The sequence below is a fragment of the Pipistrellus kuhlii genome, unplaced genomic scaffold (assembly GCF_014108245.1).
Source record: "Pipistrellus kuhlii isolate mPipKuh1 unplaced genomic scaffold, mPipKuh1.p scaffold_m20_p_21, whole genome shotgun sequence".
NCBI classification, from domain to species: Eukaryota; Metazoa; Chordata; class Mammalia; order Chiroptera; family Vespertilionidae; genus Pipistrellus; species Pipistrellus kuhlii.
The window spans coordinates 1,799,110-1,826,193 of record NW_023425520.1 but is presented as its reverse complement, the minus strand read 5'-3'; the positions used below and the strand labels follow the sequence as shown (position 1 = coordinate 1,826,193).

Sequence of the window (27,084 nt, the reverse complement as noted above, 5' to 3'; positions counted from 1 at the left end):
TAATGCTCCGAAGAATGGAGAGCTACACTTTTCTATTTATACACTGAAATCAAAGCAGGGACATAGGTGGGTTACATGAAATCCATTGGTGATGGAGTAAGGAGGCGGGAGAAAGCAAAGTGGTGGGAAACTCATGGGATTGGATAAAAAGTAAAATGATGGACGTGTACTCAGGTGAGTGCAGGGACAATTAACATGATAAAGAAGGAATTTGAGGCATCTGTCCTGGCACCCACCACATTTGGTTGTTCCCCAGGGGCTCAGGAAAAAGGGAAGTTACAAGTTACCCAGATATCTCACAGATATGTTATCTTAGAGGCAAAAAGGCAAATGGGCTCAGTAAAAAGATTAAAGTTGATCTTTGTCTGGGAAAATATCTGGGACATGACTACCTACTATAACCTGTTAGATATTTAATTTTCAAACCATCTTTTGTGGTTACTTTAGGTCTCTGGGTTTGCAAGACTGCCACGAAAGCCTTCCCTGAGCTTGTCAGGTTAGCTTGTGGCTCTTTTCTTTCACACTAGCAATGGACAATTGTAGGATGGGACCTCTTTCCCAGGTGGACCTATCCTCCCCATGACCATATAGCTGGTCATGCAGTTTGGACCACCTGATCTTTCATAACTCTGGTCATTCAGTTTAGACCCCCTGACCTTTCCTCCCTAGAGATAACATCTAGGCCTCAGTTGTATTTCAGATCCAGGGCCCAGAAAAGCAACAAAACCAGATCAGCCAAGGCTGACCTCAGGACGAACCTATCAGTGTAGACCTAGTCCCTGAAAGGACACACCTGGAATGCTGCTGAATATTTTATTGAGATCTTCCACTGGGACTTCCCCTAAAATCTCCACTCTCAAAACCTTTAGGATGGAGAACCCCGTTGGCTTTTCCTCCTAGAAGCGCGCCCCTCACTTTTCCCTTCCTCTGCACCTCCTCATCTCCCTCAGGCATGTCACCTTTGACCTTCCTCACTTCTAAGCTCAAGGGCATTTTCTTTGCCTCAATAACTTGTTTCCTAAGTCCATTTCTTTCCTACAAATTATTTCTACCTCTGATTTTCTAAATAAACGTTTTCTTCTAGTTTGAGTCTTAGCTCTGAATTTTTTTCTACCTAGACCTCAAGTACCAAGGTTGCTGAACCCAGGTGTGGTCTGACCCCACCGGTCTGATACCTGATGTCATCCTAGCTGCCCCCAACAATTCCATGATATTGAATACTTTTTATAATCTGGCTCTGAGCAGCTCACCTCTAATTATGTCCTCACTCATGCTTATTGTGTCACTGCACACTCTCTTATGTTTGTTTTCGTTTCTTTATTTGATTATATCATTGTTTATATAGGATAAACACCTTTTTTCTTTTTTTAATATATATTTTATTGATTTTTTACAGAGACGAAGGGAGAAGGATAGAGAGACAGAAACATCGACGAGAAAGGAACATCAACCAGCTGCCTCCTGCACACCCCCCACCGGGGATGTGCCCGCAACTAAGGCACATGCCCCTGACTAGAATCGAACCTGGGACCCTTCAGTCGGCAGGCCGACACTCTATCCACTGAGCCAAACCGGTTTCGGCTAGACACCTTTTTCTTTCTCAACCTTGTACCTACAAATTTAGTAAATGCTCCATAAGTTGTTAATAATGATTTCAACAGGATTAGCCATTACCTAGAACTCAAACCAATAGTCAGAAATGGCCATCTCCCATACCGCTGGGAAGCAGGATGTTAAAGGAATTGTCTTTGTGATTGTTTCTTGCTCAATATTTCCCTAAGAAATTAACTGTAATCCCCATTCCACAGTCTCTTCAACAAGCCCTGTTCTTCTGTTTAAAAAATAAGTAAAAACTACTAAGTATACTTCCATTAAAATTATTATTTTTTAATTACACTCATTGCTCCCTGTACACAGATAGTGCTGTTATGTGAGCTTTAGTTCAGAAATGGGACAGCTGCTGGGGATAATTTGGCAAAACATAAGATGAGCCTAATCAGAAAAACCCTCAACAGATTCATTCATTCACTCACTCACCCATCTATTCCTTCCAACAAGAAGTATTCTGTAAGTGCCTATGGTGTGCCGAGCATGAATCTAGGCACCATTGTGGAGCACAGAAGCTCTTGCCTTCAGGAACACAGACAATGAACATGTATGCCAGCACTGTGTGGCATAAGTGCTCAGAAAGTGTTATAGGGTAGAGAATTAGAGTGTGTGTTGTTTTAGGTAAGGCCTTCAGGGGAGGCTCTGTAAAGAGTTGAGATCTGAGTGAGTAGAGACCTGGATAAGGGGAGAGAAGGAGCCAGGGACAGATATTGAAGAAAAAGAGGCCCCACTGGAGGGGAGGGCACCTGAGGAGGCCAGGGAATATTCCAAGAGAAGAGCCAGCAAACAGAAAGTCATACAGCATAAAAATGGGAGAGGAATCCAGAGGCCAAATGACACAAGCCAGGACAAGAACTTTGTACTTTGTTTTTCTACAAGAGAGGGGAGCCTATTGAGTGTATGAACCAAGTAGTGGCATAATTTGACTTGGGTTTTAAAAAGGTTATCTTGGCTGCGTTTTGGAGAATGTGTGGTTAAGGTGGGTAGGGGAAGAAATTATTTTTCTTCTACCCTTCTAGGTTCTGCGGCTGGTTTAACAGTTGAGATGACATAAAACAGAGTAACAGGAGAAAAACAAATTTAGTTATGTACACACATGGGAGCCCCTTAAAGATAGGAGACTCAGCCAGGCAATCAAGGCTAATCCAGGACCCTGGGCAAAGGAAAGAACAGGGGCCTGGGCTACAAAGGGAAGAAAGGTTCACAGGAAGGTGAGAGGAGGAAATGTTCAGTAGGAAATGTTCGGTGACAAAAGTCACACTGTTAGGCATACACATTTCTTAGGTTAAAAAAAAAATTATCTCCAGTTACAACTTTTTTCCTGCTATAGGCCCCTTTCCAATGTAAATTTCCTTTATAACTGCAGATTTCCTCCACAGATGAGAAATTTGTACTTTTTTAGACAGTTAAAGGGTAAGTAATGAGTTTTTCCTGAGTCTGCTGGGTCTTGATTTCCTTTAGCCTAAAATAGGCCTCATGCCAAAGTGGCATATTTTGGGGATATTTATTCTGAACCCCATCAGGGGCAAGAATAGAGGCAGAGAAGCCAGTAAGATTTTGTCCCTGTACAAGGAGAGATGATGGCATCTGGGACCAAGATGGTAACAGGGGAGATGGTGAGATTTGGTCAGATTTGTGATGTATTTAAAAGGTGTTGAATAGCTCTAACCGATGTGGCTCAGTGGATAGTGTCGGCCTGCAGACTGAAGGGTCCCAGGTTTGATTCCGGTCAAGGGCATGTTGTGGGCATATCCCCAGTAGGGGGTGTGCAGGAGGCAGCTGGTCGATGTCTCTAACTCTGTATCCTTCTCCCTTCCTCTCTGTAAAAATAATCAATAAAATATGTATTTTTTTAAAAAGGTGTTGAATAATAGTCCTTCCAAAAAAAAAAATATATATATATATATCAAATTCCTGGAACCTGTGAGTGTTACCATCTACCTAATAAAAGAGTAACATGCTAATTCGCCATACCTTTGTGACAGCCACCAGCCAATCAGCAGCGAGCATGCAAATTAGCCCAACAAAGATGGTGGGTTAATTTGCATACAAAGGCAAAGAGCAACTGGGGGTGGGGCGGGATGCTTGCATCATTGCCATGGTGATGACACAGGCGTTCTACACCACACCAGCAGCTCCGGGCCTCTGGGCAGCCTGGGAAGGTGGAAAGGCGGCTCCAAGCAGGAGCAGAAAGGTGGCTCCAGCCAGAGCAAAGGTGGTGCCGGCAGCCAAGGAAAGGAAGTCCCATTCTTGCACAAATCTTTGTGCAGCAGGCTTCTAGTATTTATAAAAGTGTCTTTGCAGATTTCATTAATTTAAGAATCTTGAGATGAGATCAACCTGGGTTATCTAGGTAGACCCTAAATTCAATGAAAAATGTCCTTGTAAGAAACATATGGAAACTTGACACACAGCAAAGGCTCTTGCCCATGTTTCCCCGACTCCCTCCACCTTCTGATTGACCCAGGTGCTTCCCACGTGGCCCTCTGTGGCGTAGTTGCCCCTTTTCTTGGGATCTCCGGGTAGAACAAACTATTTCAGTGACAACTGTCTCAGGATCAGTTGGCTTTGTTGTACCTAAATAATAATGAAACCTATATTTAAAACAATTGGTGCAGTGAGCCTCAGACACACTGGTTTGACCTCAGACTTGAGTGGAATATAGGATCCCCCCTTATCCATGGGGGTCATATTCCAAGACCCCCAGTGGATGCCTGAAACTGTATATATTGTAGTATCAAACCCTATATGTACTATGTTTTGCTATACATACACAACTTTTCACTTAAAAGAAGCATTGCTCTTGCATTTTGGGGCTATTATTAAGTAAACTAAGGATTAGTGGAACACAAGCACTGCGATTCTGTGACAGTTGATCTGATAACCTAGAAGGTTCTTTTGTGACTAAGAGGCTGGGAGTATATCCAGGGTGGATATCCAGGACAATGGGATGATTCACCTCCCGGCAGGGATCGAGCCGGACGGCATGTGGTTTCATCGTGCTACTCAGAATGACACACAATTTAAAACTTATGAATTCTTTACTTCTGGAATTTTCCATTTAATATTTTCAGACCACAGTTTGCCGCAGGTAAATGAAACCACAGAAAGTGAATTCCCGACAAGGCAAAACTAGTGTATCACTAGACTGTTCATGCCTTCCTAACTGGTTCCACTAGGTGGCAGGGGCAGGTTGGGAAGTCACCCTCCAGCTGGTATGGGCTTATGCTGTGGCTGCAAACGCTGTTTGTTGTGTTTGTGAGGTGTTGCCCCTAACTCCCACCCTAAATCCAGAACTCAAAAACTGAGTCCTCCCTGAGCTCTGATCTGGGCTGGTCTACTTACCTAGATTCTGGGATGATTCCCAGGGACACCCCTTTTTATACTGCCTAGCGAGGCTTACAGAAGGCTCCTGGAAGGGGAGAGATCTGTGAGGGAAAATGCTGGGGGAAGGGTCTGATCAGTCACCAGTCAGTACTGGTATGTGGAAGGCAGCTGATGGCCATTTTTCCTGCACTTCAGCCTGCGTGGCAAGTAAAGAGAGTGCCTTTGTAGGCACTTCCATTACCAGACACACACAGGATCACTGGGTGGACGGCCACTCAGAAACCATGGCACCTGGCACAAGGTGTTGTTTTGGACTTAAATTTTGTGTTGTTGCAATTTGTTCCCTGGCCCAGTGGGGGACAAACTGCACGTTCTTGGAAACAGGTGGCACAATTCTCAACAAAAAGGAAACGAAGGGGAAGCACTTTATTCTTCATCTCTGCCTAATACCCTTGAGGGGATCATGCAATGGATTCGGGCATCTAAGATGCTGGGGTACTGTGCAGGAACTGCTGCTCATTCCACTCCAGTCACAAACAATCACTCTGGCTGGTAACTTAGGACAGATACGATTTGTGGTCTTGTTTTTGTGGGTATGATTTGGCCACTGTCACTCTCTTTGGAAGAGGATTTAGACTCTTTACTGGATAATGGAACTCCCTAGATCGGGCCAATAGAAGCACCCATTGACAGGGCCCCTGGGATAACCAGGAGTTAAGCTGTAAATAAGTAAAGAAAAAACAACAGTTGAGGACAGGTAGGAGACCAAAAATGAAAGAAAGGAAAACTTCAGGGGCAGTGGGTACCAGTGCTTTGAAGAGGGGGCTGACTGCCATCCAGAGAGATGAGTAATAATTAAAATTGAATTAAATCTTTGGCAGCTACAAATTGCTTGATAAAATGCAACCCTATGGACCCCTACTTAAAATGGCCCACTATAAATTAAAGCAGGGCCTTTAGGAATTAAAAATCTATAATAATAAAAGTGTAATATGCTAATTAGACCAGATCTTCTGGATGAAGCTGGGGCTGTGAGGGAAGCCCAGGTCCCAGGTGCCAGAGGGAAGCTGGTGCTGGCAGCCGGGAGAAGGAAGGCCTGCTCTTGCACAAATTTCATGCATTGGGCCTCTAGTTAATATATAAAGTCTAATTAACAAAGGAATGATTATCCACATTGCTTCTCCATTTACAAGCCAAAAATTTCCAGTTCTTAAACCTGGGGGGAAAAATGAATGGTAAAATGATGGACTACTACAACTTTAATGCTGTGATCTATCCATTAAGTCCCCATACCCAATACTCAATCTTATACTCATTTTCTATTGAAATGACTAACTGCCTCTAATCAACAGCTGGTAAATATTTGCTATTATAGATTGAGCCAATATGTTCTTTCAGTGCCTATTTCAACAGTCTCTCAGCCACAGTCTGTCATCACCTCTCAAGTCACATACTACACCTTTTCTAGGCTTGCCATGAACTTTGTCATCACACTGTCTGGAAACAAGATCTTAACTGCATCTGCCTCTCTCCAGGTATTAAACGGTACTGATGGCAATCACCTCCAAGGAGATCGATTTGATAAACACACAAAGGACATACAAGTCCAACATCTCACAGTCCTTTCTAGATTGTGGTGACAACATATTCCTCGTTTACAAATTTTGCTTCATCTCATGAATGCTGCTACTTAGCAATCAGCCCAACTTACATGGGACTTCCTTCCAACAAAAAGCTTAGTCGTCAGTTGATTTCTAAAATCAGCAGGCACTCCCATTAGTGTCTCCGAGATTCCTTCACTGTAGGGACTTTGACAACCTTTTCTCACTGGAGTCTCTGATAGGAGTCCTCCCTCCTGAACTAGGGACAACCCCTTTTTCCCACTGTTCTGAGGAGAGCTGGGGGAAGGGGGATGAATTCAATGCCTGTAGTTTACTCAGAGCTTCTGTGTCTAGCTTCTCTGTGAATGGACCCACCAAATTAGAGGAAAGAGGACTCTCAGAATTAGGATTTAATCTTAAAAATATGAATATATTTGCACCATATGTCACATCTCTGCCAATTTAGAAAGACCTGGTAACCCTTTGATTATTCTTTTATTTTTGTGGCTAAATTGATTAATAACTTATGCTGACTATAATTTGTCAAATATAACACCTAAATGTGTTTTTTTCCAGTTTTATTGTGAAATCATTGACACGCATTACTGTAGAAGCTTAAGATGTTCAGCATAATGGTCTGCATTCTTTTAATTTTAAAAAGCAGAAACTGACTTTTCTTCTATCCTTACTATTTCTTCATTCATTCCTTTGAGATATCTGATGGCAACATGAAGAAACCACTGCTGACAGGAAGAAATTACCCTTAAAATGGGCAATCAAGACATCTCTCAGAACCTTAAACTTATTTTCTTCACCACTCTCAGGAGGTTAAAGTGTGTGTGTGTGTGTGTGTGTGTGTGTGTGTGTGTGTGTGTGTTACTCATTCATACTTGCCTACAGGCTGATGGGATAAGGAACTTAAGTGTGAATGACTACCACTAGCTCCCCACTACACCAAGAACTAACAATGTAGGCTAGCTGTACCACAGAGGATAAATATCTATCATAGCAGAGTGCTATGGGGACCCGTTTTACCCTGGTCAGACTCCCTGCCCTTGAGATTGAGCTGTGGTCTTTGAAAGTGAGTCAGATTACTTTTTCATCATTTTATTGATACCCTAGATTATCTCTAATTATCTCATCATGAAACTTTAAAAGTTTCCAAATTAAATTCATTCTAGTCCATTGAAGTTTTAATGCAGATTGTACCCCACAGTTCAGCACTGGGTACTTCTATTTTGCACTGTCATCAGAGATGCCTCTGTAGTGGAGCTAACATCTCACCATTTTGATTTCAAGCTCTTTATGTGAAGAAACGTCTATTCTAGTATGAGTAAATATGAAATTCTCATTAAATGCTTAAACAAGCATGTAAGGTATGTAGTGCTGTCTCTTATCAACTCGCATATCTTCAGATTAAAATAATATAGAATAATGTCAGTGGGTCAAGGGTTTCCCGACTCAGTTAAGAAATCAGGTTCAATTGCCAAAAATGTGGGCTTTAGCACGGGATGTAGATGTAAAAACAACACACAAATCAGTGATCCATTGTTCCTTTCACATATCTGTGGCTTTATGAAAGTTATCAGTGTGTTAGGGCTGATCTCCCAATGCCTCTGTTCAGAATGGCCTGTGGGATAAATGGCAAAGGAAACAAGTTGTCCCATTTCTCAACCCACAACTGATGCAAGCTCTGTGTTAGGCAACCAAATTGGAAAACCAGCTATAACCCAAAAGCAAATCCATTAAACCTGAGATAAGTGTGTCCCAAGTTTTCTAATATTTATTTGTCTTACGCTCATATGTGTCACTAACACCCTTACCAGTTGGTCTCTAGGTCTACTCAAAGTATGATCTACGAACCAATAGCCCTGACCTCTAGGAATGCAGAATATTAGATCTCCTAACCCCAGACCTACAGAGTCAAAATCTGCATTTTAATAAGATCCCAACATGAAGTAGATCTACATCAAGTTTGAGAAGCACTGCTCTAGGAGAACTAAAATAAAGACTTCATTTTCATCCTGTGTAGTTTTTGTTGATTGAGGATTTTTTTTCCTCCCACCAAATTTTGAGAAAGGTAGAATAGTTCGGTATAACACTGGAAGAAAGCAATGAAACTTCTAGTCATTTGAGTTGTTGGCTCCAACTAATCTAAATCCATAGTAGCTTTCCCATGTGCAGGTTGCTGTACAATGACTGAGACAAAAAGGATTGAATGTATTTCAATAAATACTAGTGATGTGGGACCAGCAAATGTAAAATCAAGATGACCCAATACCCAATAAATTATAAAACTCTTTGCACAATAATTCATATAGAAGATCCTCTTTTTTTCTAGTGAGTCAGCAAACATTTATTGAGGATTTGCTAAGTTCTGGGTCTATAAGAATGAATAAAATGTCTTGTTGGAATTAAAATAAATAATTATGACCTAAAGTGTGTACCAGCTGTTTAAAAAAAAAAAATAGGAAGAACCTATCGATTTTGTTCAGGGAGGTCTCACACAGGGCCTGACTTGGGCTGCATAGATGTATCCATTATCCAGTTGGAGAGATGATGACACAGGCTACATACAAACCCTCTTAAAGGGTTTCAGTTTTGAGTCCAGAGCTCACACCCTCTTGCTGTAGCATTCTTTTTGCTAGAAGCAGTCAGGTAATGAAGGAGCAGGAAGAAATGAGCGTGAGATAAATTGATGCCTTTCCTTATCAGTGTGTGCAATGAGCACAACTCTATGAATTAGCATTTGACTACTAATGAGGACTTTGGAGCCAGACAAACCTGGTCCCAATTCCATCTGATGTGATAATGTGCTATATAAGATGGTATCCTTGGGGAAAGTTGAGGGAATGGTACACAAAGATAGTCTGTGCTAGTGTTGAAACTTCCTAAAAGTTTTAAACTATTTTAAAATGAAAAATATATGTAAAAGAGTCCCATCTGATATTTAATTGCTTAATCTCCTTATATGTATTGTGGTAAAATGGCTAAAGTAGTGTAAACCATAGTAGTTACAATAATTATAGTAGTATAACTATGTATACCATGATTGTATAGACTATATATACTAGACCATAGACTTTTATATATTTATTTTTGTTGTTTTTTGGTCACTGAGCATGCATCCCCCTTTCTTCAAGGAATCACCCATATTTATTTAGTTTTTATTGAATCATCAGTTAATGTTCTCCGTTCTCTCCTAGGCAAGAGCATGGGATTGGAAGAAGATATGACTCAAAGTTGGCCAATCTAATAGTATCACTTATCCATTTGTATATAATAGACCAATCCTAAATTTAATAATTAAACAGTATTTTGTTATTTCTCATAATTCTGGATTGGACTGCCACAACAAAACTGGGTGGCTTATAAATAGACTGGGTGGCTTATAAACAACAGAAATTTCTTTCTCACAGTCTGGAGACTAGAAGTTCAAGGTCAAGGCACCAGCAGATTCAGTGTCTGGTGAGAGCCCACTTCCTGGTTCATGGATGGCCATCTTCCCAATGTCCTCACATGGCAGAAGAAGGCAAGGGAATTCTCTGGGTCTATCTTATAAGGACACTAATCCCATTCATAAAAGTGTCACTTTTATGACCTAATCATCTCCAAAGACCCATTTCCAAATACCATCAAATTGTATATTAGCCTTTAACATATGAATTTTGGTGGGACACAAACAGCCAGGATCTAAAGCCTAATCTTTAATATGACAATGAATTCTCCCCCAGAGAATGTTCTGAATGCTATAGGTACTTTTGTACTGTGGGAACATTCAAGTCCTACCACTGTTATAACCAACAACTTGGGAAAATAAATTATCCTATATAACAAAAGCCTATTATCCTAAGTGTCCAGTTGTCTGGTGGTTCATTCAACCAATCAAAGTGCAATATACTAAGGTCGCTCAGCCGCTCTTTATGACATGCACCAGGAGGCAGTCAACTGGTGAACCGGTCGCTATGATGGGCATTGACCACAAGGGGTCAGATGCTCTAATGGTAGTTAGCTTGCTGCTAGGGTCCATGTCCCTCCCCTGCCCCAATCATGCACCCTCTCACAATCCGGGACACCTCAGGACATGTCAAAGAGCCAGTTTCAATCTGATCCCATAGGCCAGGCCAAGGGACCCACTGGTGCACAAATTTATGCATCAGGCTTTTAGTGAGTATATATTTTCAGATGCCAAACAGGTGGCCTCTTTCTCAGCTCTCTCCTATTCCCAGCAGATCAGAAACTGACTTTAACCAGATCACAGTGAGGTAATTGTGTCCTTAACATACAAATGTGACCCAAAAGCAAGCCTTTCAAAAGTAATTTAACACCATGTTCTAGGCCAAGAAAAAATAACTCAAAATAAGACCATAACTCTCAAAAAGAAATAGATTTCTTGTTGGCAGAACTCCATATAATACTTCATAGATCCACAGCAACAACAGATTTCTCTAAGTTACTGAGTCTAGACAATGTGTTTGTAAGAAAAACCCAGAGCGAAATCAATGGACTTACTGTTTTTTAACAATAAGCAACATGTATTTCTTGAATGCTTGGGGAACATTCTGTTCTACTGAATGATGCTGCCTGTTTCGTCTCCCTGGTAATACTCAGACAGCCCTTCTTACTTCAGCACAGGCTTTTCTGAAGTATGTTCATATTATTAGTCAGCAAAATGTGGTGACTGACTGTACATTTCCTAATGCTCTTTTCTATGCAACACCAATGGGGATAAATAAAAACTTTAATGAAATGTCCTGTAGCAGAATGGAACCTGAGCAAAAGTCAAGTAGCTAGATAACCAAGAGCTGATACAGATGTAATTTCAATTTAAGTACAAAAGGCATCCTGCTGAGGGGGAGAATATGTGTCTTTGAATGGTTCTTTCCCATTGAGTGCCTACCAATTTTCTAGATTATTTTTGGTTTAGGGTAAAAAACAGATAAAAATCCCTGCCTTTCTGGGGTTTACATTATGGTGGGGGAAAACAGAATATTCATATAATAGCATGTAAATTAAATTTTGTATTAGAGAGTGTTTTGGAGAAAAAAAATTAAATAGGGGGTGGTGTTAAGGAGTACTAGGAAGTAAGCAATTCAAAATAATGTCAGGAAAAACTTCATTGGGAAGTTGACAGTTGAATCAAACCTAAAGGAAGTGAAAGAAAAAGGCAAGCTGATGTCTTGGAGAAGACCTTCCAAACAGAGAAAGAGCAACTGGTAAGGCCCTGGAGTGTCATGGGAAGCTGACACTGGAGAAATAATGAAGGAGTTGGAATAGCTAGAGCAGAGAGAAGGAGTCCAGAGTGGAGGAGGTGAGGCAGGAGAGAGAGGTCTCATGGGGCCTTGCAGACTATTGAAGATATCAGCATCCTGCTTACACCATGACAACAGCATCATGTGTAACCCCTATCCTTGGCAAAGCATCCTAGCTTGTTTACATTCTTCATCAAATTTGAGCTGACCTTGTGAGGTGGAGAAGCACAGTAGGTCTTGTTGAACCCACTTTACTCTGACTCAGAAAATATTGACTAAATCACCAGTGTCTCAGAGAGTAATATGACCTGGATTGGACCCTGTGTCTTCTCATTTCTAGGCCTTTCCTCTTTCTATCATATCTTAATTTTTATCCCAGGATATCTGTGCTATTAAAATAGAGAGCAACAATGGATAGAGCGTCGGCTTGGGGACTGAAGGGTCCCGGGTTTGATTCCAGTCAAGGGCATGTACCTTGGTTGCGGGCATATCCCCAGTAGGGGGTGTGCAAGAGGCAGCTGATCAATGACTCTTTCTCATTGATGTTTCTAACTCTTTATCTCCCTCCCTTCCTCTCTGTATAAAATCAATAAAATATATATTTTTTTAAATAAAATAAAATAGAGAGCAAATCAAAGTGTGGAAACTTTAGCTCATTCTTAGTTTAGATATAATCTCACTTTTGTTTCCTGGTCCAATTCACTATCCACAACTACAAAGGAGTACAGATTACAGAGCTCAGGCCTCTCAGGCACCATTCATATAGACCACAGTGTGAGTGGTGCCACCTGGAGTTGAGCCAAGTATTGGCTTTACTGTTATCTACCATCTTTTCTCATCTTGACTTTGTCTCTTATTTCTAGCCCCACATTTGCCCTCTGACCTCAATGGCAGAACTCCATCTTCCCAGTTTTGAGTCTTGGCATCCCCTAGTTAGAACATGGTTTGCACTGACACTTTGACAAAAAAAAAAAAAAAAAAAAAAAAAAAAAAAAAAAAAAAAAAACCTGACCAAAACCCAGCCAAGCCTTGAGACTCACCAACAATTATTAGTCTGGTAGGCATGTCAGCCATTCTGGACCCTCCTGTCCTTCGTTCCTATGCCTAACAAGAAACATGGCATTTTCCTTTTACATCCATCTATTTAGCCTTGAGAAAATTAGCTCATTCCCTTCAGCAGTTAGAATTTATCTTTGATTCTTGTGTTTATTTCAAACTTCCCCAAGCCCTGGATTGCAAGTTCTTTCTGTATGCTGTCTTTGTGGGGTCTCTAACAGTCTTTGTCATAGGCCACTGGGCCTGAGCCAGTTTGATGAATGGAGTCTTCAAAAATGGACACTCGTTAAACAAACAGATCTGCTAAACTAATAAACTTCATTATGAGCTAAGCAAATTTCCTCTCATGTAATCCCTCATGGTGGGGGGCTGTGCCGGGGAGGAAACTGGCTGCTTTCTCAAAGGTCTTTGTGTCCCTAGTCACTGCTGCCATTTACAGAGAGGTGACCACAGCCAAGTATTTTCTCACGCCCCACCTCCCGACTTCTGGATTTGCTAGTGAATGTGGAATTCTTGAGGTTTCAGAGCTGAGATGTCCAGCAACAGATTACCTCTGTGTCCCCAGTCACCATGAGACCCATTTCTGACACTGCATCCTATTTCCCCACTGAGGAACCCTGTCCTTTCTCAATTAAACCTCTTTTCTCTTCCACCAACCTCCAAACCTGGATCTTTTTTTTTTTTTTTAATCACATTGTTCTTTTAATCTAGAGCTAGTAAGCTTCCTTTAGAGGAAACAGAGGTACACTTTATGTCTTAACATATGAAATAAGGATCTAAAAATGTAATTGCACACAATACCAATATACTACAGCACAAGTACAAGCCATCAGAGGAAGCCCTCATAGTTGGGGCAGGCAGTTTCTTGCTTTGTGTTAAGACTTTCTGTCTCCTGCTTTTTCCCTAAGGACTATTTTCTCCAGTTTTCCAGTGAATTAAACATGGGTGAAATATCTTTCTTTTAATTGACCAAGTGTTGGCTTCTCACTTTGAGATGAGCTTCAAATAAAGTTTTGAAACTACTCTTTTAAAGAAGCATTTAAAAAGCAGGCCAAGCTGACTCTTAAGATATTGCCACAGGACAGAAATTTTAATACTGTATGCAACAGCAACTTTCTCCCTTCTGGGATAAAAGTGTGTAAAATCTAAATTACTCAGATTTTGGTATGGATAAGTGGTTGAACCTTGAGGTCACAATTGGATCCTGGTCATGACACATGCCCAGGTTGCAGGCTTGATCCCTGGTAAGGGGTGTGCAGGAGGCAGCTAATCAATGATTCTCTCTTATCATTTATGTTTCTATCCCCACCACCACCACCATCTCTCTCTAAAGTCAATAAAAACATTTTTTTTAATCTAAGTTATTCAGAATAAGCTCCTTTATTGAGGCTCCTCTCCTATTACTAAAAGATTGTTAAGAGCTACAAATGGCTCATGTGTTAGTTATTTGAGTTTGAAATAATATTAAATGCTATGTCAGAGTATAACAATTAACAATACTCTATTAATAATCTATTAATAATAGTATAATTATAAAGTATTTGTGTATGTAATATATATATATATATATATATATATATATATATATATATATATATATGTCTAAAGACCAAACGTCCTTTTGACTGGTCACCATGATGCACACTGACCACCAGGGGACAGATACTCAATGCAGGAGCTGCCTCCTGGTGGTCAGTGTGCTCCCACAGCCAATCTCCTGCATCCCCTCCCCCTGGCTAACCTCCTGCTTCCCCATTGGCTCCAATCACCAGCCAGGCCAAGAAACCCCACCCCTGCACGAATTCATGCACCTGGCCTCTAGTATATTATATTTGGATATATATATATATATATATATATATATATATATATATATATATATATATTACACCTATCTATCTGTATGCTGATGCTGTGATAGGATGGGAAGAAGGATGGGAGGGGAAGTGTAATACTACAAAACAGTGTCATGGTGCTTCACAATAAAATATATGTTTTTAGCCAAAACCGGTTTGGCTCAGTGGATAGAGCGTCGGCCTGCAGACTGAGAGGTCCCAGGTTTGATTCCAGTCAAGGGCATGTACATTGGTTACAGGCACATCCCCGTAGGGGGCGTGCAGGAGGCAACTGGTTGATGTTCCTCTCTCATCGATGTTTCTAGGATCTCTATCCCTCTCCCTTCCTCTCTGTAAAAAATCAATTTTATATATATATATATATATATATATATATATATATATATATATATATATATGTATGTATATATATATGTTTTTAGTTCCAAAAACATGCAAAAAAAATTCTCCTTAACAGAGGGAATGCTGAACTGGCACAAAACATAGGTGCAATAATGGGGCACAAAGAAAAGCGTTCCTAAGTCAACAAGCATAAAGTTGGCATTTTTGCAAAGAAATTAAAGATAGTTAAGCCTCCATGTATTTTTTATATACTAGTAGAGTGAACTTTGACTATGTGTCTATGAAAAGACCAAGGACATTGCACACATGATTAGAAGGGTCCTGAGAGTAGACCAACCTGGAACAGAATGAGAGGGAGCCTCAGGGAATAGATGTGTTGGGGGAGGGGAGGCATTAGCAGGGTTAAGACAAGATGTGCAGAAGTGGCACCAGAATGAAATGGGCAGAGTTTCTTTAGGAACCTTTCATGAGAACATTTGGAAATTTATGTCAGAATAACACTGAAAAATTTTTGTAATCGCATACAGCTGCTTCTCATTAGTCACAGTAGTTATGTTCTGTAAAGTCATCACAAATTAGTGAATAATGAACCATGCTCTCAGGGGAAATACAGGGCTAAGTTTCTATGAGCCTCTGACCACAATATTTTCACTAACCGATCAGTAAATAATCTTGTTTTTTGTTTAAAGAATCCTTATCCTATATAATAAAAGGGTAACATGCAAATAAACCAAACAGCAAAGCAATTGAACAACCAATCAAAGCATAATATGCTAATGATATGCTAAGGCTGCTCAACTGCTTGCTATGATGGGCACTGATCAACAGGGGGCAGACAGTCAATTGGTAGACCAGTCGCTATGACATACACTGACCACCAGGGGGCACATGCTCTGACCTGTAGGTTAGCTTGCTGGGGTCCAGCAGATCGGGACTGAGCAAGATGGGCCATCCATGCCCTGGAGCCCTCCTATGGTCCCTCTCTGGCCAGATCGTGCACTGGTGGGGTCCCTTAGCCTAGCCTGTGCCCTCTCGCAATCCAGGACCCCTCGGGGGATGTCAGAGAGCCAATTTCAGCCCGATTCCGCAGGCCACTCCCCTTGGGAGAGGGCCAGGTGCAGGGCTCATGGCTGGTGAGCACTGCTGTGCCAGGCGAGCCTCTCCCAATTGGGACTGATTGGGTGCGAGCCCTTAGCAGGCACAGTGGGACTGGGATGAAGGGGAGCAGCAGGTAGGAGCTGCAGGCAGCATTGGACTGTGGGGTTTCGGCCCCATCCCTGCAGGCCACCCAGAGAGACTCCACCTGTGCGCAAATTCATGCTCCGGGCCTCTAGTTTAATATATATTTTGATACATTAATATTGAATTCACCAGCAGCACTGTAACTCAAGCCAGAATGAAACTTACCTAATGTGTATTTTCTCCTTAAGACACATCACAATCTTCTTGTACTTGGGATCACCAAACATTTTAGCATTGTGCTTGTGAGCCATTTTAAACAGTGAAACCATCACCACCAACAACAAAAGTGCAAAAATGCAAAAATCATGGCACCAAATACGCCCAAAAAAGGACCCTTGGTTACAGTATGAGAACTGAAACAAGAATGCAGAGTGTCACCTTGTTTGACCTCAACTGAGAAAGTGTACATCAGATGACTCAAACTTTCCGATGCTCTGCCCATGTCAACAAGAGCTACAAAAGTACCACAACTATTGATTTGGGGTTACAAATACATTTTAGCAAGTAGGTGAATTCACAAATATGGAATCCATGGAGCCTAATGGACTTATGAGGATGGTAATTATTTCTTAATTATTATTAAATACTATGATGAGGATTTACTGTATATTCATATCACAGTCAGTTTACACATAAGTAAATATACCTAGCTCTGATTCCAGAATGTGGTCTTCATTAAGTCGTTCTAGGTATCATATGTGGGTTCCAGAGTTGGGTAATTCATCCTGACTCTTCAAATTAGACTTCAAGTGCCCCAAGGCAGGACTAGGTAAAGAGAATGTGGTCGATAATACTTGCTTAGGCCTGGATACACCACCTATTACCCCTATGCGTTTGTCAGTAGGATGTTAAGACCAAAAAATGTGTGGGTACACAGTGAGACATATGGCAAACTCACCTCCACATAAATTGATACAGTCCCAGGTAGGAGGGATGAGGGCTGCAACCTTCATCACTGGCCTGTGTCCAGGAATTTGAATTGCCTGAGCTCATTTTTTAGTATTACTTCAAAAATCTTCCAGTGCTGAGACCATGTGTGCTGCTGAGACATGGGTGGAGGGCCCCCATCACTGCCTTGGTTCCCACCATTGAGCTATTCTGGCCAAAGACTGCTGCCTCCCAGGGGTTACACAGGTTACATGCTCTGTTGTGCCTCAGTGCCGCACTTCCCAGGACCCTACCTTCTCAGAATTGGTATTCTGAGAAGTAGAAAAAATCTCTGTATTAGTTTATTGAGGCTGCCATAACAAACTACCACAAACATGGTGATTTAAAACAACAAAAAGTATTCTCTCACAGTTCTGGAGGCCAGAAGTCTGAAACCCTGCAGGGCTGCCCTACTTCCAGAGACCCTAGAGGAGAATCTTTCCTTCGCCCCACATTTGGTGGCACAGGTGTTCCTGGACTTGTGGTCTTGTCACTCTAGTCTCAGCCTTCCTCTTTACATCTTGTCTGTGTATCTCTTACTAGAGGCCCAGTGCACAACATTTGTGCACAGGGGAAGGGTGTCCCTCAGGCTTACCTGAGCCCTTGTGCAGTCCGGAACCCCTTAGGGGATGTCCACTAATGGTTTAGGCCCGCTCCTAAGTCGTCAAACATCCTTAGTGCTGCTGCTGAGGCGGTCCCTGCCCTAGCCAGCCATCAGCCCGGCTTGTAGCAGAGCTGCGCTCCCCCTGTGGAAGTGCACTGACCACCAGGAAGCAGCTCCTGCATTGAGCTTCTGCCCCCTGGTGGTCAGTGAGCAACATAGTGACCAGCCCTTCGGACATCCAATCCATTTGCATATTACCCTTTCATTATATAGGATAAGGGCATTTATTTGTCATTGGATTCGGGCTCCATCCTGATAATCCAGTATGATCTTGTCTCAAGATCTTTATCTTAAGTACATCTGCAAAGACCCTTTTCCAATAAAATCATATTTATAGATTCCAAGAAGTGACATGGACATTCTCTTTTAGTGGGGTCAGAGTCACCATTGAGCCACTACACTCTTATTTAACCCATTCTTATCTTTTTTTTTAATCTGAAAATTAAAGTGGTTCCCTGGTCTTAGAGTTAACTGGGGGGAAAATAAAACAAACCAAACAAACAAATAAACAAACAAACAAAAACCTCCCTTAGTTTTAGTCCAAAGGCCTTTACTTCCCAAGGCCCAGATAAGTCCCAAGCTGGAGCAAATGATCAGTCCCTAAGATTGATATCTTCCCAGTTTCCCCACTCATCTCCCCTAGAGCTCCCTCACACCTCTTCCACCAACACTACTGAAGCATCACTTGCGATGTTTCCCACTGTCAGCATCTGCTGGGATGATGGCTTCCCAGGGTGAACACTGCTGGGACAAAACCAGGATCCTCTCCAACCCCCAGCCCCAACCAAAGATGCATCCCTAAACCAAAATCTTAGTAAATGTTTGCATCTAAAATTAAACTACATGAGAGGCTTTATAAAACTAGTACTCAGTAAATATTTATTGAATGAAGAAATAAATAAACTCTAGCCTCTTTCACAATTAAATCTTTATCATTTCCCCCTCAATGAATTACAGTGTACTGCAATTATTGGACAGGTGAAACACTTGTTGAATTCAATTGAATCAAACCTGAAAACAAAAATGAAATAGAATAAAATGAAATAAACCCATGCTGATGGTTAATTTTATGTGTCAACTTGGCTGGGCCATTGCTCTCAGATAGTTGGTCAACCACTATTCTGGATGTTTCTGTGAGTGTGTGTATGGATGAGATTTAAGTCAGAGCACTTCCAGGAAGGCAGATTGCTCTCCATACTATGAGAAGGTGTCATCCAAGCCACTGAAGGTGTGACTACAACAAAAGGCTAACTGACCCATGCAAGGGGAATTCTACCAGCAGATGCCTTCGAATTTCATTTATAATATTGGCTCTTCTTCGTTCGTCAGCCTTTGGACTAAAACCACAACTCTTTTCTGAGTCTCCAGCCTGCTGGCCCCCTCCATCAGATTTTGGGCTTGCCAAGCCTCCACAATTGCATAAATCAATTTCTTAAAATAAATCTCTTTCTACATATACACACATCCCATTGGTTCTTGTTTCTCTGGAGAACTCTCACTGAATTAAGCATGGGTGATGCTATGCCAAGAGCCAAACACAGAACCACTGATTTCAAGTTGATATGGCCCTGCTCACTATTGCACTTAAAGGCCTGGTGTCACCCTGGATGGTTTGGCTCAGTGGATAGAATGTCGGCCTGCAGACTCGAGGGTCCCAGGTTTGATTCCGGTCAAGGGCATGTGCCTTGGTTGAGGGCACATACCCAGTAGAGAGTGTGCAAGAAGTAGCTGATCGATGTTTCTAACTCTCTATCCCTCTCCCTTCCTCTCTGTAAAAATATCAATAAAAAATATATATTTTTAAAAACCCTGGTATCCTTAGAAGTCACACTGTATTGTTTGTTTTTTATATCCCACAATCTTGAAAAATACACTCAGTTCATTTAACCACATATATTCTTTATTTTTATGCTTAGGTTTTTGACATGAAGTTTCCACATGCTGGTGGCTGACATGGCTCTCGAGTGTTATAAGCAGGGACAGAAGAACCCACTTCAACTTTCCTCTCAGTCAAAGGTTCTCTAAGTGTGGTCTCCAAGCTGCAGCATCCATATCACCAAGAACGTGATAAAAGTACATATTCTTAGGCCCAGCCACGATCTACTGAATTGGGAACTCTTCAGGGGGGCCCAGGAATATGGCTTCCCACAAGCTCCCCAGGTGATTTTGATGCAAGCTAAAGTTTGAGGATCACTGCCTTAAATTCAGAAGACTAAGACACTTCCCCAATTTTCTCAATTACAGAAGGTGATGCTATTTCTCCAACTACCTGATTATTTGATAATTTTGAGTGGTAGGGTCATCAACAGAATCCTTCTAGATTGGCTGTTTGTAAATAATAATCTTGCACAACCAAAAATACATGTAGATTTAGAAAACAAGTCCAACCTGACTTTTGTTGCACCTCAGATTGGAAAACAGAAAACAAGCAAATTTTCACCAATGCGTAACTCTTACCCTCCACTTTAGATTCAATTTCTTTTCATTCCTTCTATGCCTTCCATCATATTTCACCATGTCACCTAAATGACCTACCTACTCCCTGATTCATCAATTCATCATTCAAGGCCCAGCTAAGGTCCCATCTTCCTTGTGGTGCCTTTTCAGCTACACTGCTCTCTCCCTTTATCAAATACCTGGTTGGATTATTGAATGTTCTCATTTAATTATTTCTTTTCTTTTTAAAAATATATATTTTATTGATTTTTTACAGAGAGGAAGGAAGATGGATAGAGAGTTAGAAACATCGATGAGAGAGAAACATTGATCCGCTGCCTCCTGCACACCCCCTACTGGGGATGTGCCCACAACCAAGGTATATGCCCTTGACTGGAATCAAACCTGGGACCTTTCAGTTCGCAGGCTGATGCTCTATCCACTGAGCCAAACCGGTTTCGGCTCATTTAATTATTTCAATTCAGCATTGGGTTGCATTGGTTTTATCTGTTCTCCCCTCCCTGTACCCCACAAAATACTGCAAAGCTCTGAAGGGCCGGGTATACAACTGTAGGTAGTTGTATATTTCTGCCTTAGTCAGCTGAAGCTGCTAAAATAAAGTACCATGATGTGGGTGGCTTATCAACAATAGAAAATTATGTCTCACAGTTCAAGAGGCTGGAAGACTGAGATCACATATGGTCTGTTCTGATAAAAGCCTTCTTCTGGGGTACAGATGGCTGGTTTCTGGGTGTGTCTTCACTTGCTGAAAAGAGCTGGCGAGCATTCTGATCTCTAATCCCATCCCGAGGGGTGCCACCTTCATGATCGAATTGCCCCCTGAAGGTTCCACCTTATAACAACATCACACGAAGGGGTCTATTACAACATATGAATTTTTGGGTGGGGGGGAGATAATGGGAACACACAAACAGTCTATAACAATACCCATGGCACCTAGCACCATGTTAACACATAGTAGATAAACAACAGGTACTTGTTGAATTGAACTGAATTATAAAGACTTGGTTACCATAAATTTTATTGGTCTCTGGCAGTTGCTAATAGATTTGCCATATATATATATATATGGTTGATTTATTGGTGGGTGTAAGGTGGGGACAGCACCAAGACTCTCTTGAGTGCAGGGCTCACCATTTGTTCAGGGGAACCATGATTAGGGATGTATTTGACCCCACAGCCATCTGGGATGAGGCAATTCTTGGCCACCAGCTCTTCAAACTCATCCGCATTAAACTTAGTAAAGCCCCACTTGGAGATGTGGATCTTCTGGCAGCCAGGGAACTTGAACTTGGTTCTGTGTAGGGCCTCAATCACATGCTCCTTGTTCTGCAGCTTGGTGCAGATGGACATGATGACTTGGCCAATGTGGACTCTGGCCACTGTGCCTTGGGGCTTTCCAAAGGCACCTTCATACCTGTTTGGAGCCTATATTGAGGGCAGCATGAGTTTGAACACAAGTCTCCACCATAAAGGGCTGTATCCAAGGTCCCTTAAGGCAACCCATGCTTAGCAGCAGGTTGGATATCAAGAATGCTGTTGTTTGCAGTCATTGAAAACCAGGCCCCCATGGGGAAAAGAGCATGGTTGACTTAATTGGCTGCAATGTCTATTTTTTATTATGCTATCATGAAGAAGTCTCCATTCCTTGTCCTGGAGGGAAGGGGAAACAAATATGCATAAATAAATAGTACAAATCAAACTGGGCCATTGCAGAGGTGCAAACAAAGTGCTATATAGTCTCACAGAAGACAGGAGGAATCTATATGTTTAGCACCCAGAGCACTGATAGCACTCAGTAAATATTTCTGATGGATTCAATGACGTTCCTATCTTATAGTTTTTGTAGTAACTAGAACAGAATGTGACACATGCTTAAGAAATGTCTGTGGAATGAATAAGTCAACGCTCAAGATAAACTTTAGTGTCCTCCCAGTCTCACAGGCCAGGAGCATACCCTGCTATGTGGTAGACACTCTTGCTCCTAAAAGTTCTTAGTTGAATCCATAGCAGGAATTTGCCTTTAAAGAGGGTGGGTCAGGACTTTGTTCCTGTGTCCGGAAGTTGGGATTCTGTTGAGTGACTACATCACGTTTCCCTGAAAGAGTAAACAATATGTTCTGTATTATCTGATCATTCCCAGGCATCTGCTCAGCAAACTGCATCTCTAGGGACTGAATTCTTACTTAGTTCCTACTAGAGATTCCAAATTTGATACAGTAGAAGGCAGTAGATGGAGCTTCTCATGCTCCATGCTAACATGACTCTTCAGTCCATCAACACAGCTGCCTTTCTTTGAGCTCTGGGACTGCTGAGAAGCCCTGGGCTGAATAAAGTACCTCATCTTTAATGGGGAAGCGGACTTCCCTTGCCCAAGGGATTGGTGCTCCATAAGAAGAAAATTATTTATTTCTGGTATATTGGGAAAGGACAAAATGATGTGAGACATGAGCATCTAAAAGGCCATAAGAGTGAACATGAGAATGATAGCCAAGAGATAGGTATTCCAAGTGCTGCCATTAACTAACTGCATAACTCTGGGCACATTAGAATGTAGGCTTCAGTTCTTTTTGTAGATCAAACAGATTATCTAGTTTACCTCAGATCCTTCTGGCTTAAATATTCATCTTACTGTGTTTTTTACCTATTTGTTATCAGTTTCTCAAAGTAGAATGCCTATCTGGCCAATATCCTGCTTGCTTATGCTTCTGGCTAATATCTCATCATTTCCCACATCCTCTTAGGAATTCTAGTAAATTCTAATATCAGTCCGGTTTCTAAAACATGTAACTAATCTCTAGTTCACTTTGTTTCAACTGCTGCATTTCAGAATCAGCCCTAGTTATCCAGAATATAAATTCAAGACTCTAAATCATAAACAAAGGCATTTTCATGATGAGAACCATCACATTGCTGGCCTCACTAGAGTTCAGAGAGGTCAGAACTATTGAAAGCCAACTATAGAAGACCTTGAGGCCTTCAAGTTCACTGGCCCAGATGGTTGGTATTTTTAGAAACTGGTATAGAGTTACTAATGAGAAATATGAGAGTGATAAAATTACTTCCAGCAGTATTTGTTGGCTGAATCTTGAAGCCTGTTTTGTGTTGTGATGATAACAAGTAAACAACGTGTATAGTAGCGTGCGATTTGATGCAAAAGCTTCTGGGTGGATGCCGAAACCGGTCTGGCTCAGTGGATAGAGCTTTGGTCTGCAGACTGAAAGGTCCCAGGTTCAATTCCGGTCAAGGGCATGCACATTGGTTGTGGGCACATCCCCAGTGTGGGGGGTGCAAGAGGCAGCTGGTCGATGTTTCTCTCTCATGGATGTTTCTAGCTCTCAATTCCTCTCTGTAAAAAATCAATAAAACATATTTTTTATTTTTTTATTGATTATGGTGTCATATAATTGTCCTCATTCCCCCATTTCCATCCCAAACCCCTCCTCACTTATGCTCCCACCCCCTTGTTGTCCATGGCCACTGGCTAGGCCCATATGCATGAACACAAGTCCTTTGGTTGATCTCTTTCCCTTACCCCCACCCTTCCCTACTTTCCCTCTGAGGTTTGAAAGTCTGATCGCTGCTTCTCTTTCTCTGGGTCTGTTTTTGTTCATCAGTTTATGTTGTTCATTATTTCCTCTAGATGTGTGAGATCATGTGATCCAAGGAATACCCTTGTAAGAACCGAAACTGAGACAAGCCATAATGGTTATGCTGAGAGGCAAATGAATCAGTCTGTAGTGAGTTTCTTCCTGGGCCAACAGTTATTTCAAATCTGGTTGGTGGACAAATGGTGGTGATGCAGGTCCAGCCGTCTCTGGTTTGGTCCTGGGCATCCTTCAGCAACTCGCAGCTGCTGTCTGCTGGTATGGCGAGGCTTCATCGGCATCTTCCATCTCTGAATTGTTTCTCTTCTGTCTTCATGGCTGGAGCATTTCTGTCTATTCCTCTCTGTTACAGGAATCCATAAAACATTAAAGAAAAAAAAAAGTTAGCCCTTTAAACTGAATAAGTCATTTCATTTAAAAAATAAAAAAAAAGCTTCTGGGTGGAGCTGATTTTTTTTTTTTTAATCTTCACCCAAAGATATGTTTTACTGATTTTAGAGAGAGAAGGGAGAGAGAGAGATACATCTATCAGTTGCCTCCCAGGTGTGCCCTGACTGGGGATTGAACCTGCAACATAGGCATGTGTCCCATCTGGAAATTGAAGCCTCAATCTTTTGGAATATAGACAACACCGAGTCACCAAGCCAAGGCTAGATGGAATTGGTCTTAAACATCCAAAGAACATACTCTTTATTGCAGCCTCAGAGGAACAGGGTTCTCAGTCTGGGATCTCAGGAAGACTCTTCCTTAATGAACATAATGGCAGCAGAGATGGCCATGCCAGCAATGAGGAGGAGGCAAGTCCTGGTGTAGCTGCCAGTCTCAGGATAGATAAAAAACACAGAGATGTGGGCATCTGAAAGGCCATCCCTATTAACATATGTTAATATGCCATAAAACCTCAAAGGAAATCTCAGAAAACTTTAAGGACAATTTTTGGTTTGTTGGAGTTATTTTTATTTTTTCTTTGTTTTAGACAATCTTTCAGGAAATCAAAACTTTCCATTATTAATCATATCAGTAACTATCATCAACTGAGATGTCTAATACAAAGACTACATGGGATTATCTAAATGTAAATTAAATAAAATTAAAAATGTAGTTCCTTACTACCTACATTATAAATAATCAGTACTCACATATGACTAGTAACTATCATATAAGGTGGCCAGAATATGGAATTTTTATTACTGCAGAACATTCTATTAGACACTCCTGTAGGCACTCTCTACGTGTCTTGTGGGCATTGTTCTTAACCCTCCTCACACCTCGGTATAGTATAAATACTTTCACCTCACTTTGCTGCTCAGGAAACCCAATCTCAGGAATGATTTGGCTAAGTTCATGAACAGAGCAAGTGGCAGAGTTAGGCACAATTTTAAGTTGGTCTGCTTCCTAAGCCCCCGTACTTCTTTGTACCATGTTTCTTGATCATAGTTTCTCATCATGAAATTTCCTTTTTCAAAAAGTCCTTCCAAAGGAATATTCACCAAAGAACAGAACTATCATTGAGCTATTGAGAATTTAAGTAGACAGTCAGTCAAACTACCAAGGTGAAGGGATAAGTTGTCAGAGAAGTGGCATAGGCGTGTCAGGATGCTTATGTGTAAACACACCCTGTCACAGTTAGGCAAACAAGCTTTGGCAGCTGTCACACTTTACCTGATAGGTCATAACCCAATAATGAAGACATCGTTCTAATGTGCTCCTAATGTCAATAAGCCTTAACCTGTCATTTGATATCACCTATAAACAATGAGAAATAAGCAAAATTTATGATTCCATCTTAATGAAATTCATGTTTCGTCTAGAGCAGGAAGGCTGGGTATATAATCCTAAAATGTACCTCAAGAAAGTGTTTTTAAAAATTTGGATAGAAAGACTCCAGACACGAGAAACTAAGTTCATTGAGGAAATGGGTAGCCTTTAATGAAGGGAGAACAAATGTGAGAGCCTTTGCCAATAGAATGATGAAGGCAGGATTATGACTGGAGTCATTGGTCTCTGTGTTTCTCAAGAACAAGAACAAGAACAAGAACAAGCTTTGCCTTTTTTTTACTTCTACACCATGTGTATGCTGCTGGCATACAGTAGTTGCTCATTAATTATTTCTTGAATTGAACCAATTGTAAGAATTTCCTGTCTCCATAAATTCTGATGAAATAATTCGAATAATGGGATAGGTGATATGATGTGGCATTTTGATCAATTTTTGGATAAGAGCAGCCTTGTTCTTCTCTAATATATGCAACACCCTTGTCTTTGATATTGTGCTCAGGTTACGTGGCTAACACGTATTGTGGTTAACCCTCACAAACTCACTTGGAAGACAAGCTTCACCCCAAGCTCCAGAGGTGCAGAGCCTTCAAAGTCAGGAGAACTCAGCTCCAGTGGAGTCTGTGAACCCCACCTCAGACGTCCATACCATGATCTGAGTACAGGCTGTTAAGGCCCTGAAGTTTGGGTGTCCGCCCTGGAAGGCAGTTTGGACAGAAATTACCTCAGCTGTACTCAGACAGGAGAGAGGACAACATGTTTTTGATACAGGGAATAGGGAACCAAGCCAGAGGGCAGTGGAGGGAATAGAGTAACCAGAGGGAAACACTCTGTCTTGCCAACTTTTTTCTACCTCTAGGCACGCAGTCATCTTCAAAGCCACTTCCTTTCAAGGTTACAATGACAGGAGGCAGCTCCCGCCTTACCCCTGCATGCCATGGATACCCATGCCTTATATTAATAGGACATTATCAGCGCAGGTGCCAGGCTCTGTGACTCACAGGGGAACAAAACTGTGGCACGTGTTTGGTGGTTGTGAGCTTTCCAAGAGATCAAATCCCAGCGCTGAAAACTTCTGCTCTGAGTATGGGTAGGAAAGTTTTTCTCTTTTTCCAGAAGGTCTGCCTAATGTCTCCGCGTCAGGGAACAAGGCCAGTGCCTGGGATTGATCAAAGAGTGATTTTACTGTCCCCCATACCTTGGGTTATCGCAGATATGGATAAAGAAGGATCCATAACAACACAGAAAATGTTACAGGGATAAGAAGAAAGGAAAGTTCCCTTTAGCAGCTCTTAGTTTCTGCTGGTTTTTAAATTTCTCCATAGAGTATTTTTGTGCTAAGTCAATGCATTTATAAAGCTGCCTGGT

General features: G+C 41.5%; 1 long non-coding RNA gene and 1 other non-coding gene across 2 annotated transcripts; both read right to left on the bottom strand.

Annotated features, from left to right (window-relative positions):
* LOC118726105 lies at positions 1 to 21,795 on the bottom strand. The gene is made up of 3 exons (XR_004990213.1): positions 21,542 to 21,795; positions 4,051 to 4,059; positions 1 to 32 (listed from the first exon to the last, which is right to left on the bottom strand). It is a non-coding gene; the product is annotated as an uncharacterized LOC118726105 (long non-coding RNA).
* Positions 21,796 to 21,807: 12 nt separating this feature from the next.
* Positions 21,808 to 21,938, bottom strand: LOC118726201. Its single transcript, XR_004990232.1, has one exon. It is a non-coding gene; the product is annotated as a small nucleolar RNA SNORA70 (small nucleolar RNA).
* Positions 21,939 to 27,084: the final 5,146 nt, after the last annotated feature.